This window comes from Notolepis coatsorum (genome assembly GCF_963971535.1).
Source record: "Notolepis coatsorum genome assembly, chromosome: 9".
NCBI lineage: Eukaryota > Metazoa > Chordata > Actinopteri > Aulopiformes > Paralepididae > Notolepis > Notolepis coatsorum.
In genome coordinates, this window is record NC_140173.1 from 143580066 (window position 1) to 143594394 (window position 14329).

A 14329-nucleotide genomic window follows, 5' to 3' on the forward strand; every position below is an offset into this window, starting at 1 on the left:
TAGTGTGTGTGGACCAAGGTGCCCCACTAGTAGTAGGTGAAGGGGAACCCCTCGTGGCTGTGGCAGTATGGGGCAGTGTGTATATTTAGTGTTTTGTATGTTTGTACAGTAAATATACAGAGTAACCGAGTGTGTTGCGAGCCTAGCAGCATTAGCCTAGCTCACAACAAGCATTTTCATTGGAACATGAAAATATTTAGATTTTCGGGTTTTGCCCACATATAAGCCGCACCGTTATATAAGCCGCAGGGTCGAAAAATGGCATTGAAATGTTATTTATCTGTTCCCTTATTTACTTAATACAACTTGTAAATGAGTTAATTTGTCCGACAATATTGTGTCCCAATGGGAGTCATTCTCTGTAGAGGTGGGAGTCATTCTCTGTAGAGGTGGGAGTCATTCTCTGTAGAGGTGGGAACTTAAAGCTCAATATAAGAACGGCCATGCACCACCACCAACAGAATCGAGAAAGAGCAATCAATCTGTCAATCCTTTCCGTGTCCGGGCCGGGTGAGGTTTCCCGTGTTGAGTCAAATTAAGCCGCAGGCTCCACTCCTTACATATGGTAATTAAACATTAAAACACATGCGGCTAGTCCAGTGCGGCTTATATATGTACACATCATTCAATTTAGCTGCTGCGGCTTATAGTCAGGTGCGGCTTATAGTGCGAAAAGTACGGTACTTGGCCTAGTACTTGGCGTTAGTACTTGGCGTTAGTACTTGGCGTTAGTACTTGGTGTTAGTATTGGCGTCACAGTTACCGCAGTCACTTCACCATAGGTGGAACACACAAAAAATCACTACGTTCTATTAGCATGTTCATACAGTAGCCTAGAAAAAAGCCGCGGCTTATAGTCCGAAAAGTACGGTACTAAGTACGCCAAGTACTAGGTATAGGCGGTGCCGCGCTGGTGGGCCTTCTTGAGCATGACCTCTCTGTTGTTGTAGGTCCACATTAGGTTGTTGCATGAACGGGAAGGAACCGGAAGCAGTTGACAACCTCCACTGGTATTCCATCCAGGCTGATGGTTGGAGTGGTTGCCCTGATGTCTCCTGAAGTCCACGTTGAGCTCCTTAGTCTTGCTGGCATTCAGTGCAAGGCGGTTGTCCTTGCACCAACGTGTCAGCTGGACTAGCTCATCTCTGTACTCTCATCATTGTTGCTTATCAGTCTGATGACTGTGGTATTGTCTGCCAACTTGATAATCCTGTTGTTGTTGTTGTTGTGTGTGGCTGTAGAGCCCCCCCCCATACTTTTCCGCCTGTCCGTCAGAGGCCCCCTAAACTTTTCCACCTGTCTATCAGAGGCCCCCCCCCCATACTTTGCCGCCTGTCTATCAGAGGGCCCCCCCATACTTTTCCGCCTGTCTATCAGAGGCCCCCCCCCCATACTTTGCCGCCTGTCTATCAGAGGCCCCCCCCCATACTTTGCCGCCTGTCTATCAGAGGGCCCCCCCCCCATACTTTGCCGCCTGTCTATCAGAGGGCCCCCCCCATACTTTTCCACCTGTCCGTCAGAGGCCCCCCCCCCATACTTTGCCGCCTGTCTATCAGAGGCCCCCCCCCATACTTTGCCGCCTGTCTATCAGAGGGCCCCCCCCCCATACTTTGCCGCCTGTCTATCAGAGGGCCCCCCCCATACTTTTCCACCTGTCCGTCAGAGGCCCCCCCCCCATACTTTTCCACCTGTCCGTCAGAGGACCCCCCCCCCCATACGGAGGGCTGAGCTCTCCTGGACTTCAAAGCCTGAAACTCCTCAGATGAAAAGCTGAATAATGAGCAGGTCCCCAGTGGACTCAATTTATATGCTGCTGCACCTGCATGGTGTCGTGTCTGAGTTGTGCTACACTGTCACCCTAACCTGGCCTGCGCGGTTCTGTGAGGGTCTTTTGATCTTCTGTCAGCGAACCCTTTGTTAGAGAGTGCACCTGGCGCATATTGTTCATCACATAAAAAAAAAACACATCTCTGTACTCTCATCATTGTTGCTTATCAGTCTGATGACTGTGGTCGTGTTGTCTGCCAACTTGATAATCCTGTTGTTGTTGTTGTTGTTGTTGTTGTTGTTGTTGTTGTTGTTGTGTGTGGCTGTAGAGCCCCCCCATACCCCGTGATCGAGGCTCTCTTCTTGAAGTGACATCAAAGAACTTGGACTGTCTACACAGGAAGAGGGCAATCAGCGGGGAACATGAATGGGTAGCAATAACCTGACTGAAAAATCAACGACGAAACTGCCACATGTGCACACAATCAGTCTATCAGAGGCCCCCCCCCCATACTGTTGCCGCCTGTCTATCAGAGGGCCCCCCCCATACTGTTGCCGCCTGTCTATCAGAGGCCCCCCCCCCCCATACTGTTGCCGCCTGTCTATCAGAGGCCCCCCCCCCATACTTTGCTGCCTGTCTATCAGAGGGCCCCCCCCCCCATACTTTGCCGCCTGTCTATCAGAGGGCCCCCCCCCATACTGTTGCCGCCTGTCTATCAGAGGGCCCCCCCCCCATACTTTGCCGCCTGTCTATCAGAGGGCCCCCCCCCCATACTGTTGCCGCCTGTCTATCAGAGGGCCCCCCCCCCATACTTTGCCGCCTGTCTATCAGAGGGCCCCCCCCCAATACTTTGCCGCCTGTCTATCAGAGGGCCCCCCATACTTTTCCGCCTGTCCGTCAGAGGCCCCCCCCCCCATACTGTTGCCGCCTGTCCGTCAGAGGACCCCCCCCATACGGAAGGCTGAGCTCTCCTGGACTTCAAAGCCTGAAACTCCTCATATAACTCCTCCATATAATGGCGGCAATATAATATAATTATATAATACAAAACATCATATGGCGGCACGGTGGTGTAGTGGTTACCCTTCAAACCAAGAAGGTCCTGGGTTTGATTCCCGCTCGTGGACCAGGTTGCCAGGTACCCAGGTGGGGTATATCTCCCGGGGTATCTGTGTGTGGAGTTTGCATGTTCTCCCCATGCTCGCAAAAATATGGAAAAACATGCAGAACAGATCACTAACACTCTTGCGTCCCCTACCGATGGCGGACGGACAGGAGCACTTGGATTGGTCCCCAGGCCGTGTCTGCTCCCCAGCTGCCCTTGTGGGCGAAGGACGACGGGATGGGTGAAGCGCAGAGAAACATTTCATCGGTGACCCAATGCATGTGTGTGTGTGTGTGTTCCTGTGTGTCGTCCATCTTACATGTGTGTGACTAAGACTTCTTCTCATAAAATGCTCTGCTGTCAATGGCCTTTTCTTTCTTATCTGTGTCCAGGAACAGGTCTTCCTTCCGACCCTCCGCCCGACTGGTAGTGAAAGGGTTAACCCTTTCTAATGTTGTAGTGAAAAGGTTAATCAGCTGCTTTATGCACAGTGTGTACAGTAGCAGGGCTTTGGAGCTCTATGATAGTGAAGAATCTGTGGCATAAAATGACTCCAAAAATGTGCCCAATAATAGAAAGAGACAAATATTAATTAGAAAGGTTACTTTAAGAATGATTTCTACACAACTGACCATATCAAAACCCATATGGCATTTGTACCTTCTCCATAATAATTTCTATATTCACTATGAAGCATATACAATTAATAAAGGTAATGTAACTCACATTAGAGACCATCCTCCCGGATTACAGAGAAATGTTCTTGCGTGTTAAGAGATCCTTAATGTGAACTGGTTGTATAAGTGTCTGTGTGCCCCCATATTATCATGTACGCCCCCTAGTATCAATATGGCCTTGGGTAGTGTACATCTGGCTTACTTTAACACTAGCACAGCCGACAAGGGGTCACATGACCCCTAGGCATTTTCAATAAATGTATCCTCGTCACTCGGTCGAGCTCCAGCTCTGTCACTCAATGACTTTTCCTAAAAGTACCCGTTTTATCTGGCACGGTTTCTGAAATTTCAAAATGACTTCAGGAAAATGTAATTAGAAAACGTTATTCCACATAATGGGAACAGACGAAAGTCACAGCACTTTGCGAGCATCTAGCGCAGGGGTGGCCAACCCGTGGCTTGCGAGCCGCATGTGGGTCTTTGCCCGTCAATGTGTGGCTCTTCCATCCAAAAACAAAACAAAATAAATTATAATTATTTTTATTTTTTTATACAATTTCCTTTATTTATTTTTTTTCACTCAAACCTACATTTCATTGTGGTAAACCTCATATTTTTATATTCAGAGGTAATTATATAGTTTACACTGTTTCTTTTGCTCATATTTCTCAAATTGTTGGGTCATCTGACCCGTCCCCCAGCGGGAATCAGTGGCATTTTCTCCATGGCTGTGCTAGTGTTAACTTGGCATAATTATCATAAGAATGATGTACTTGTTGTAACACTTTACTTTTATGCTTCATACTTGTATGGATCCATATCTGAAATATTTATAAAGATCACTATTTAACTGCTTCAAACTGTAATCCGTAACGTAATCCAACCGAACACTCAAATTTAGCAGTGTAATCGGATTGCTTCAATGGTAAATGGTAAATGGACTGCATTTATATAGCGGTTTATCCAGAGCACTTTACACCTCATGCCTCATGTGACCATGCAAGGTGCAACCTGCTCACCACTGGCCGTTAGGGGGTTAAGTGTCTCGCTCAAGGACACCTCGACACACTGTCGGGAGGAATCAAACCGGGAACCATTCGATTACCAGGCGACCTCTCAACCTGCCGAGCCAATGTCGCCTCTACTTTACTCTGCTCAATGACACTGTCTCAAGTGCCATGTGGCAAACATTTTTGTATTTTCCTTTCCCGTTTACCAGCGTGTGTGTGTGTGTGTGTGTGTGTGTGTGTGTGTGTGTGTGTGTGTGTGTGTGTGTGTGTGTGTGTGTGTGTGTGTGTGTGTGTGTGTGTGTGTGTGTGTGTGTGTGTGTGTGTGTGTGTGTGTGTGTGTGTGTGTGTGTGTGTGTGTGTGTGTGTGTGTGTGTGTGTGTGTGTGTGTGTGTGTGTGTGTGTGTGTGTGTGTGTGTGTGTGTGTGTGTGTGTGTGTGTGTGTGTGTGTGTGTGTGTGTGTGTGTGTGTGTGTGTGTGTGTGTGTGTGTGTGTGTGTGTGTGTGTGTGTGTGTGTGTGTGTGTGTGTGTGTGTGTGTGTGTGTGTGTGTGTGTGTGTGTGTGTGTGTGTGTGTGTGTGTGTGTGTGTGTGCGTGCGTGCGTGCGTGCGTGCGTGCGTGCGTGCGTGCGTGCGTGCGTGCGTGCGTGCGTGTGTGTGTGTGTGTGTGTGTGTGTGTGTGTATTATTTACAGCAGTGTTCTAGCCTGGGGGGGAAGCTGTTCCTTATTCTGCTGGTGAGTGCTTTGAGACTGTACTGTACTTCCTATACCCGCTGTGTGGGGGACGTGAGGGCGACAGCTCCATTTTTGTATTTTCCTTTCCCGTTTACCAGCCCTGTCTCAAACCCTGCCCCTTTTCTTGATCCTCCAATCACAACTGTCGCTTACCTCGGACAAACTTGGTTTGTCCGAGGTAAGCGACAGTTGTGATTGGAGGATCAAGAAAAGAGGGCAGGGTTTGAGACAGGTCCATTGTGTCCCTTAAAAGGGCAGTTCTCAAAGTGGAAGATATTGGTCCAAATATGACGGGAACACCAAAAGTGTTATATTTTCACATTGTCTGCTAAGAAACAACCAGAACAATATTCAAATAAATGGCAGTCACTCCCTGAGGAAAAGGTGTATTAAATTTTGTACCATATTTCACATGGAGGTTTTCGAAACAACTTTCCACAATAATTCCCTGCTAACTAGAGTTATTCAACAAAACCCATGTTTTTTCCACTGGGCGTTTTCTTTTTATTATGTCAAATATTGTATGCTCACACAAAGGTAATGTATGATGGTGACTTTACGCTGCCCCAGACATAAAGGGTAGGTTCCCCTGAATCATAAAAGTTGATACTGACTCAAAGAATAAGCTCAGAATTGGCAAAAATATAACACTATATCCAGGCGAACCTTTGTCCATGTAGGCTAGTTTAGAGGGTTAATGTACAGGGGAGAGGAAAAGACAGTTTTAGAGAAGGCTAAAGGCTTTAGACTAGGTGTTTTGCTAGCCTATTTTTAAGAGCCACATTGTTAATAATAAAAGGGCGGATGTTGCAATTCCATTAATCCCCAACTATGAGAATGAGCTGAAGCTGCTGACATTGTGGAACCTGTGCTCGACTGCTACTGTAAGTTTGTTTTGGCAAGCGTCTCTCCTTTTTCTTTTTTTAATTGCTGGCTTTTGTTGTACACAACTGTTAAGCTCCTTTGGGTAGAAGTGTCAGACAAGTGACTAAAACATACCGGTAAATGTAAGGAATTACCCTAGAGGTCAAGACAGGAGATTACGTCATGTCTGTCTAGCTTTAATAGGATTCAAGTCTAGACTCATATTTACAGTGTGACTGAACCCAACGCTTCACTTCCAGCTATTGTGTCTTGGGAGTGAGTTGGGGGAGCTTTAATTGCCCAAGGATTATATCTGTATCGCTGACATTGAGTTTAAAGATTAGCAATATAACAAGCTTATATGTTTACTTACTTAATACATTTAAAAACGTTTCTGGGGGCCAGTTGGGGCTATGCTTCACGCACGCGCGAAGGTTACCATAGCTCAGCGTAGTGTTACCTTTTTCTGTGTTAATGTAGCCGGTGTGATCTTACTTGCGTTGTGTTTTGTCGATTCGACCCCTGTTAAGGGATCGCCCTGAGTGGGAGTTGAACCCCGATCTCCCGCGTCGCGGGCGGCATCACAGACCACTGTACCAAGAGGTGAATACACCTCTTGCTACTGGGTCTGGATGCCTCTGGGGAGTGAGTTTTACTTGCAGTACCGCTTAACGTCCACAGCCACTTCACTTACTGTCCCTCGTGACTGTGGATAGACTGCGGTACCTCCGTTACATTAACTCGAACCTTAGTAAGAGTACAGGAGAGTGTTCTCTTCACTCTAGGGCCGAAGTGGTCATGTACAGTTATCGTACTTATTAACGTACTGTCCGGACTTCGGGGTAATTCCCTCTAGATGTGTGGTGGTGACAGTAAACCACTGGAAACCGTTATCTTCAGGACTGGGCATTTATTTCCATTGTATTCTTCATATCATGCTGTTGATTAACGTTACATATGTCACAACAAGCTACCTGTTTCTGTCGTTCCTGCGTACACACACTGTCTCATCACCCTATCCGTTCCTTGTATAGCCCACCTGTCTCCCAGTGTGCCTCACTCTTAAAGGAGCAGACCATAATCTTATAACACTACCCCCACTCTGGATGGCAATTAACAATTAAATATAATAATAACATTCCAGCACCCCTATGACTACACACAAAATATCCTAAACAGATTACATAGACTTTTTTCTTTTCTTTTGAACACCCCTTGAGTCTCTGGAGTCCTTTAGGGTCACAATGCCACATCTCCCCTTGACGGAGTAACAGTCCATAAGAAACAGGAATGGAATGGAACAGTCCATTATAATCCTTAAGATAGTTGTTTCCCTTGAGAACAGAGTGCAATGGTGCAGGGTAGTGCAGTGTTAGGAGTTTAAACAGTCCACCTCCTTTCAGTGCTTCTGAGGTTCCAACACCATCTCTGAAAAAGAAGAATGAAACACCTACAACGCAACGAATACAGCCCCAATATAACCACAGCTCATATTAAAGGCAGCCTCCCAGTATCCTCTCTAGCTTCTATAGTAAAACACCTGCTTCACCTGTTAACCCCGTCTCACTTTTCTCACCGTAAACAAGATCACAACCAAAAGTAAACTTGCTCATGATGCCACAGTGCCTCACGTTTTTTTTTCTTTAACAAAACAATACAAAGTCTTTCAAACAACAAAAACTCCTTTCAACTCTTTTTTTTAACAGGAGTAATATAACTTTTTTTTTAGTAAGTCACCCACTCTCCATATGTATCTGGAGGTCTCCTGGTCCTGCTAGACCTGCCCCTGGATGTGTGGCACTGAGTGGAGTCCATAACCGTTGCTTTTTGACTATGTTGCACTACACTACCCCCACTAGCATGAACCTCCCCTGTACTCGAGGAGACTTGGGCTGTGTGTGGCGAAGAGGGGAAAGCAACGGGGCTCAAGGGAATGTCTGTAGATGACTCTGCTTCCTGTCCGCTATCACTCCCCGCTGCCGTATCCGGGAACAGATTAGCCAGGAACAGGTCAGAGTCGGTGAGGCTGGTATCTGGAATGGGTGGTAGAACCTCAGCAGGGTTCCAGACTTGTGCTTGTTCGATGACCCAGACATTATCCAACAGGCTACGGGAGTGGTATGGTTTGAGTTTGTCATGGTGCGCTACTTTGACTTTTGCCTTAGGCCCCTTTTTGATGCGGTACACCAAGTCGTCCAGTTGGCCTAGGACAAAGTATGGCCCCTCGTATGATGGCAAGAATTTCCTCCCCTTATCTCTTACTCTCTTGGTGCCTTTTACTAGGTGCCAGACAGCATCCCCTGTGTGGTACAGAGTGTGGCAAACGTTCTTGTCGTATTGCTTTTTGGCCCGTTCCACAGACTGACCTAGGGCATCTCTGGCGATCTGGTGAGCAAGCTCCAGCCTTTCACGGAGCTGAGTGACATACTGTGGAGGAGTCTGGGCACTTTCATGGCCGGGTGGCAGACCAGCCACCAGGTCAATTGGCTCAGTCACTTCCCGCCCAAACAACATCATGTTGGGGGTAAACCCAGTGGAGCTGTGCTTTGTTGCCCTATAGGCCATTACAGCATATAGGGGATCATGATATCCCAATCCCAGTGGCAGCATTCAGCTGTTGTGGCTAAGATATTTTGCAGAGTGGCATTGAAACGTTCAACCTGCCCATCAGACTGTGGCCTGAAAGAAGTTGTGCGCGTCTTCTCTATTCCAAGTAGTTCACACATTTTCTGAAACACTTGTGATTCAAAATTAGTGCCCTGGTCACTGTGCAAAGTCTCCACAAATTTTACCCTCGGTAGACTCTACAAAACTGAGATTGGGAAGGGCGGCGGGAATGGGGTGGTCTAAGAAAACAGGAGCTACGTGTGGAGTAATTATGAAATTGGTAATTGTGGGCAAACATGTCATGAAAGAAAGGGGGAGGGACTCTTTTTAAAGAACTATACACAAATAAACCAATCTGAAGATGATTCACTTGATAAACACTGAGGATACCTAACTTGTGAAATAGAGGCTGAGAAAAATGACTTCGATCTACACAGCTGATTCTTTTTGTTTGTTTGTTTGTTTATTAACACAGTTAAACAGAAGTAAAAACAATACATAATAAGTTATAACGATTGTGAAGGAGAAGTTAGAAGCCTAGAGGCTTATCAAGAACGTCCCCCGTTTTATAAAATCAAACATACAAAAATACAAGAATATGCATATTATAAAATACCAGAATACATTAAAAGATTCGTGTTAATACAAACATACATACACACAGTACATACATGGATATACTGTGTACATAATAATATATAACAACCCACCCACCTGCCTATAAACCTACCCACCCACATAACCAAATGCATACCTACATGTATGACCTGTTATCTATCTACTACTTTCTACTACTAGCTGATTCTTTTTAGAGCTTGTTTCTGCATAAGTTTGGTCTGATGAGTACTACCCCAAACTAAATTACAGTAATTGATATATGGGTAAACCATAGAGTAATATAACATAGTGGCAACCTCAGTGCTCATCAAGTGACGTGTTTTTCCAAGAATACAAATACTCCTCCTGCCTATTCCTATTGGCCTTCCCTGTCTGTGCATCGATAAATACACTCCAAAATCAACACTCCACCTGCCTCCTGCCAGTTCTAAATCAAATCAAATGTATTTGTATAGCCCAAAATCACTTTAAATCGCCGCCCCCATGGGCTTCACAGATCGAGAAGAAACATCACAATAGATCCACAACAAAAAACACCATAAAATCCACAAATTTGCCCAATGAAGATAAGGAACAACTCCCTAAAACCTAGCAATAGGAAAAGAAACGTGGGGAGAAACCTCAGATGTGCAATGCAAAGGGGATCCCCCCCATCAGGGTGTCGGGGATATGGTGTTGCTATGGATGATAGATGGATGGAGAATAGAACAAGCAAATAATATATGTTTTTTTTTTATCTACTTCATCTATCATCACGTGTCCCCTCCGGTACACGAGGAGGCAGCCATCGCATCTTTTCACCTGCACAGCGTGATCTCTCAGTGGCGAGGAGTAACACGTGGGAGGCTCACACTGCCCCCGATACTTCCTGTCTCTGCTGTACAGGCGCACCAACCGGCCTGTAGGAGTCGCTGTCCACAATGTCCGATCCCCACCCACCGGCTTTCCCACCCTCTAACACTGCCAATTGTATTAGTATGAACGACCAGCCAAGCCGGAAGCAACGCAGAGAGCTGGGCTCGAACCCAGCATCTCCTGCGTTAGTGGCGAGCGCCTTGCCCACTGCGCCACTTAGCCGCCCCTGTATATGCGTAATATAAACACATACATACATAGTAGGAATAGTATCTAAAGTATATAAAAAAAAAATATTAAAATAATAATATAACTAAAAACAAAAAAGCATTGGAATACAAGCGCTGGTATGACAAATAAGATGAAGGCTCAAGGTCTCTCCCTAAGGGGCAGGAGAACCAATCAGATCCAGTTGATCATGCATGGTTCTATCCTGCATTTGGGTCCTACTGTACGTACCTCCAAAAGTACTCCATAAATAAGTTACAGTAACTAGAGTAATTGTAATTAGTTACTTTTTCCCACCGCTGGTTTTGATTAAATTAGATAGATTAATAATGTATTGTCATTATACAGCACAAGTACAATGAAAATAAGTGTGGTATCCAACCAGAGAGAGCAAATGTAGCAGTAAAGTGCAACAGCAATATACAATGTACAGGTGATTAAACTGGGTACAAAATAATACAAATCAGTACTACTGAGTGTAGTGCTAATCTGATGTATGCACATAGTTGTAGTATAATATGTACAGTGATATATAAAGACAGTATGGTAGTAGTCATACTGGCCAGCAGCGTAACTAGTAAGAGTAGGATATGTAGGCCTACACAGATATAGATATAGTAAAGGACTATGTGCAGGTAAGAACAGACAGGTGAGGGTAGGTATATATGCGGTAAGAATAAATCAAAATATATGGTGTATATACACCATTATTGTACAGACATGCTATCATACAGAACTATGGGTATTATAAGTAAGTATATAGAGGGGTTATATGAAGGTATATTCAGACAAATATATAATATATATATAACGGATGGTATCGTGAAGCGCAGTCAAGAAGCGCTGGGGTGAGTAGCGGTGCTATGGGTTAAACTCACTCTCACATCCTCAAAAGACAGATAGACACGTTGCGAACTAGTGGATTCACCTCTTGGTATAGCGGTCTGTGTTGTTGCCTGTGGCGTGGGAGACCGGGGTTCGACTGCCACTCGGGGCATCGAAGTTTGAGGTGACGTTGTCACAACCGTTATATATATATATATTAAGGCTGTCAAATATATCGCGTTAACTCCCGATTCTATTAATGCCACTAATTTTTTTAACTCAAGATTAACTAAAAAAAAAAAAAAAAAAAAAAAAAAAAAAAAAATTTTTTTACTAGACTTCACTCAGGTGTATTATTGATGCTCTCATTGATACTATGTTTGTTTCTGAAGTGTGTGTGTGTGTGTGTGTGTGTGTGTGTGTGTGTGTGTGTGTGTGTGTGTGTGTGTGTGTGTGTGTGTGTGTGTGTGTGTGTGTGTGTGTTGTGTGTGTGTGTGTGTGTGAAGGCCTCTGCATGCTACAGCAAATTCAAAGCAACTTCGACACAACATCGACAAAGCAACGGTGTTGCAGACACTCTACCTTTATGCTTCTGCAAAATCAACGCGCAGTCTATGTAACATTGTACCCCGTATGTAGCTAGGTTCCCTAGATAGATGACGCTTCCCTTCTCAACCAACCCATTGATAAAAGCAGAAAAATAAGCATAATTTTTACTTCCGGGCGGGGGGTTTCAAAATAAAAGAGCGAGTCTAAAAGCACCGTAAATACGTTTATTTTTTACAATATCTAACGTTACACGAACCTAAACTAATCTAAAGTTAGTTTAGGTTCGTGTTAACGTTAGATTATGTACAAAATAAACGTATTTCCGGTGCTTTTAGTCGTCGCTCTTTTATTTTGAAATTCCCCGACCGGAAGTATTATAGTGTCTGTTGCTAGCAGCTTAACCTTTGTCAGCCGGTTCTTTGCTTTTTAACGTAACTTCATTCTAGTGATGTGCCAAACGGATCATTTCAGTGAGTGAGCGATTCGATACACGCTCACCGCAATGAACCGATTCACGTAAGCGACTCACGGCTCACGGATCATTGACACTTCCGGAGGAAGTTCCGTAAGCCAAAATATGAAACAAATTTGGCCGATGTTATACAATTACATACAATTATACATACAATTGTTAAGGGGATGCAGACCAGAGAAAGACTTTCGTCTTGTTTACATCAGGATCCCCCTGTTTACATCAGTAATCATCGGTATTCGGTAACATTTAGAATTGATTTCAAGGTCCTCCTCCTTATATACAAAGGATAAACATTTAGATGAATGTTAGATGAAAATCTTTCATAACTTAACCTAGCCATTTTATTTGGATCATCATTCCAATATATTCAGGTGTTAAATTTCATTTTCAAAATGGCTAGGTTAAGTTATGAAAGCTGGAGGGAAAACAACATTGTATTTGAAGTTACTGCACTTTGCCTGTACATTACCTGTATAATTATTTAAGGGAACTGTGCAGCAGAGTGCAGTATCAGCTTTTTGGGGGTTAATTAAAATAATTATGTCATATTTTTGTATGCCTAAAGATTACTTCATTAATACATGTTAAATCTGGGTACTATCATCTATCTACCTATAACACATTTTGGATGGCAAGTCAAAACACTTTAAAGCCACAGCTGTAATTGAGATTTGAGTTTCTTTTTAAAAATCGATTTACTAAAAGTGTAGAGATGGTTGTGTACAATGTTCAGTGTGTGTGTGTGTCCCCTACCCAATCCCCCCCCCCCACCTCCAATGTACAGCCCCCCACCCACCCACCCACCCAACCTCCTCCAATGTACAGTTTCTACGTCAAATGTATGTATATACACTCTTTTTCTGGACACTTTTGTATCACAAACAGTACTGTATTTGCAAATCTGATATGTCATAAATGTATAGATGTAGCAGTACTGTCTATCATGTATGTCATATATGTTATGATGAATTGAAAATGGGGGGACCCTGATGTAAACAAGACGAAAGTCTTTCTCTGGTCTGCATCCCCTTAACAATTGTATGTATTGAGCTGTACTGTACCCATTCTGCAATCTGTTAATAACGTTTTCAATCAATCAATCAAACCAGAGAAATACTTTCGTCTTGTTTACATCAGGGTCCCCCATTTTCAATTCATCATAAGAATGAACACTAAGGTCCATGTGGGCTTATTATGGGCTAGAGTAGACGGTAAACACATAAACACATGAGTTTAACCCCATAGCAGTGTCTAATTCAGATATGTGAGCTTTAAAATGCAGCCTAAATAACCACTGCCAAATAATGTAAAGAATGTAACGCTTGATTGTTTAGAATAGAATATAAATACCTTTATTATCCCGAGGGAAATTTGACACTGCAAATCGCTTAATAAACTTTTCAATCAATCAATCAATCCAGAGTGTTATGCACCTATAAATAAAAGACCGCTTTAAGGCAGTTCTAGGACTAGAATTTTGGGTCTCAATGAATCCAAAATGGCAATGTGGTTAGAAGTGGTGGAGAGAATAAAAGCCAGCATATAATGGGAGTGTCTGGTTAGGAACAAATTATAATGGTTGGATGTGAACCGACTCATTGCCAGACGTGAGCGATTCGACTCACGCTCACGGCAATGACTCGGCTCTTATGAACGAGTCGCTCATGACCGACCCATCACTACTTCATTCGTTTCCAATGGAGAGGAGAGAAAGACCGGCTCACATGCAGCTCAAACTACCTATTGGAATAAATTAATTGATTGATGTTTAACTTGTCCCTGTGTGTGTCCAGTCATTTCGACTAGCAAACGTTGTATTTAACGTTAAAGTTACCTCAGGATACCATTGTATTTAGTTGGTTAGCTATGCAGCTAATGTGGATAGCATTTTGTATAGCACCAATGCTAGCTGGCTGGCTACAGCTTTATTTACTAAATTATGGAGGCTTTTTTATCGTCAAGGTAAGAGAGGATTTGTCATGATCAACTGAAGGCGTATGCTATGGAACAATATGTG

General features: G+C 44.0%; 1 protein-coding gene across 1 annotated transcript in view; it reads right to left on the reverse strand.

Annotated features, from left to right (window-relative positions):
- mlip (muscular LMNA-interacting protein) overlaps window positions 1–14329 on the reverse strand; it is a 94771-nt gene that overhangs the window by 65309 nt on the left and 15133 nt on the right. The window lies entirely within an intron of this gene.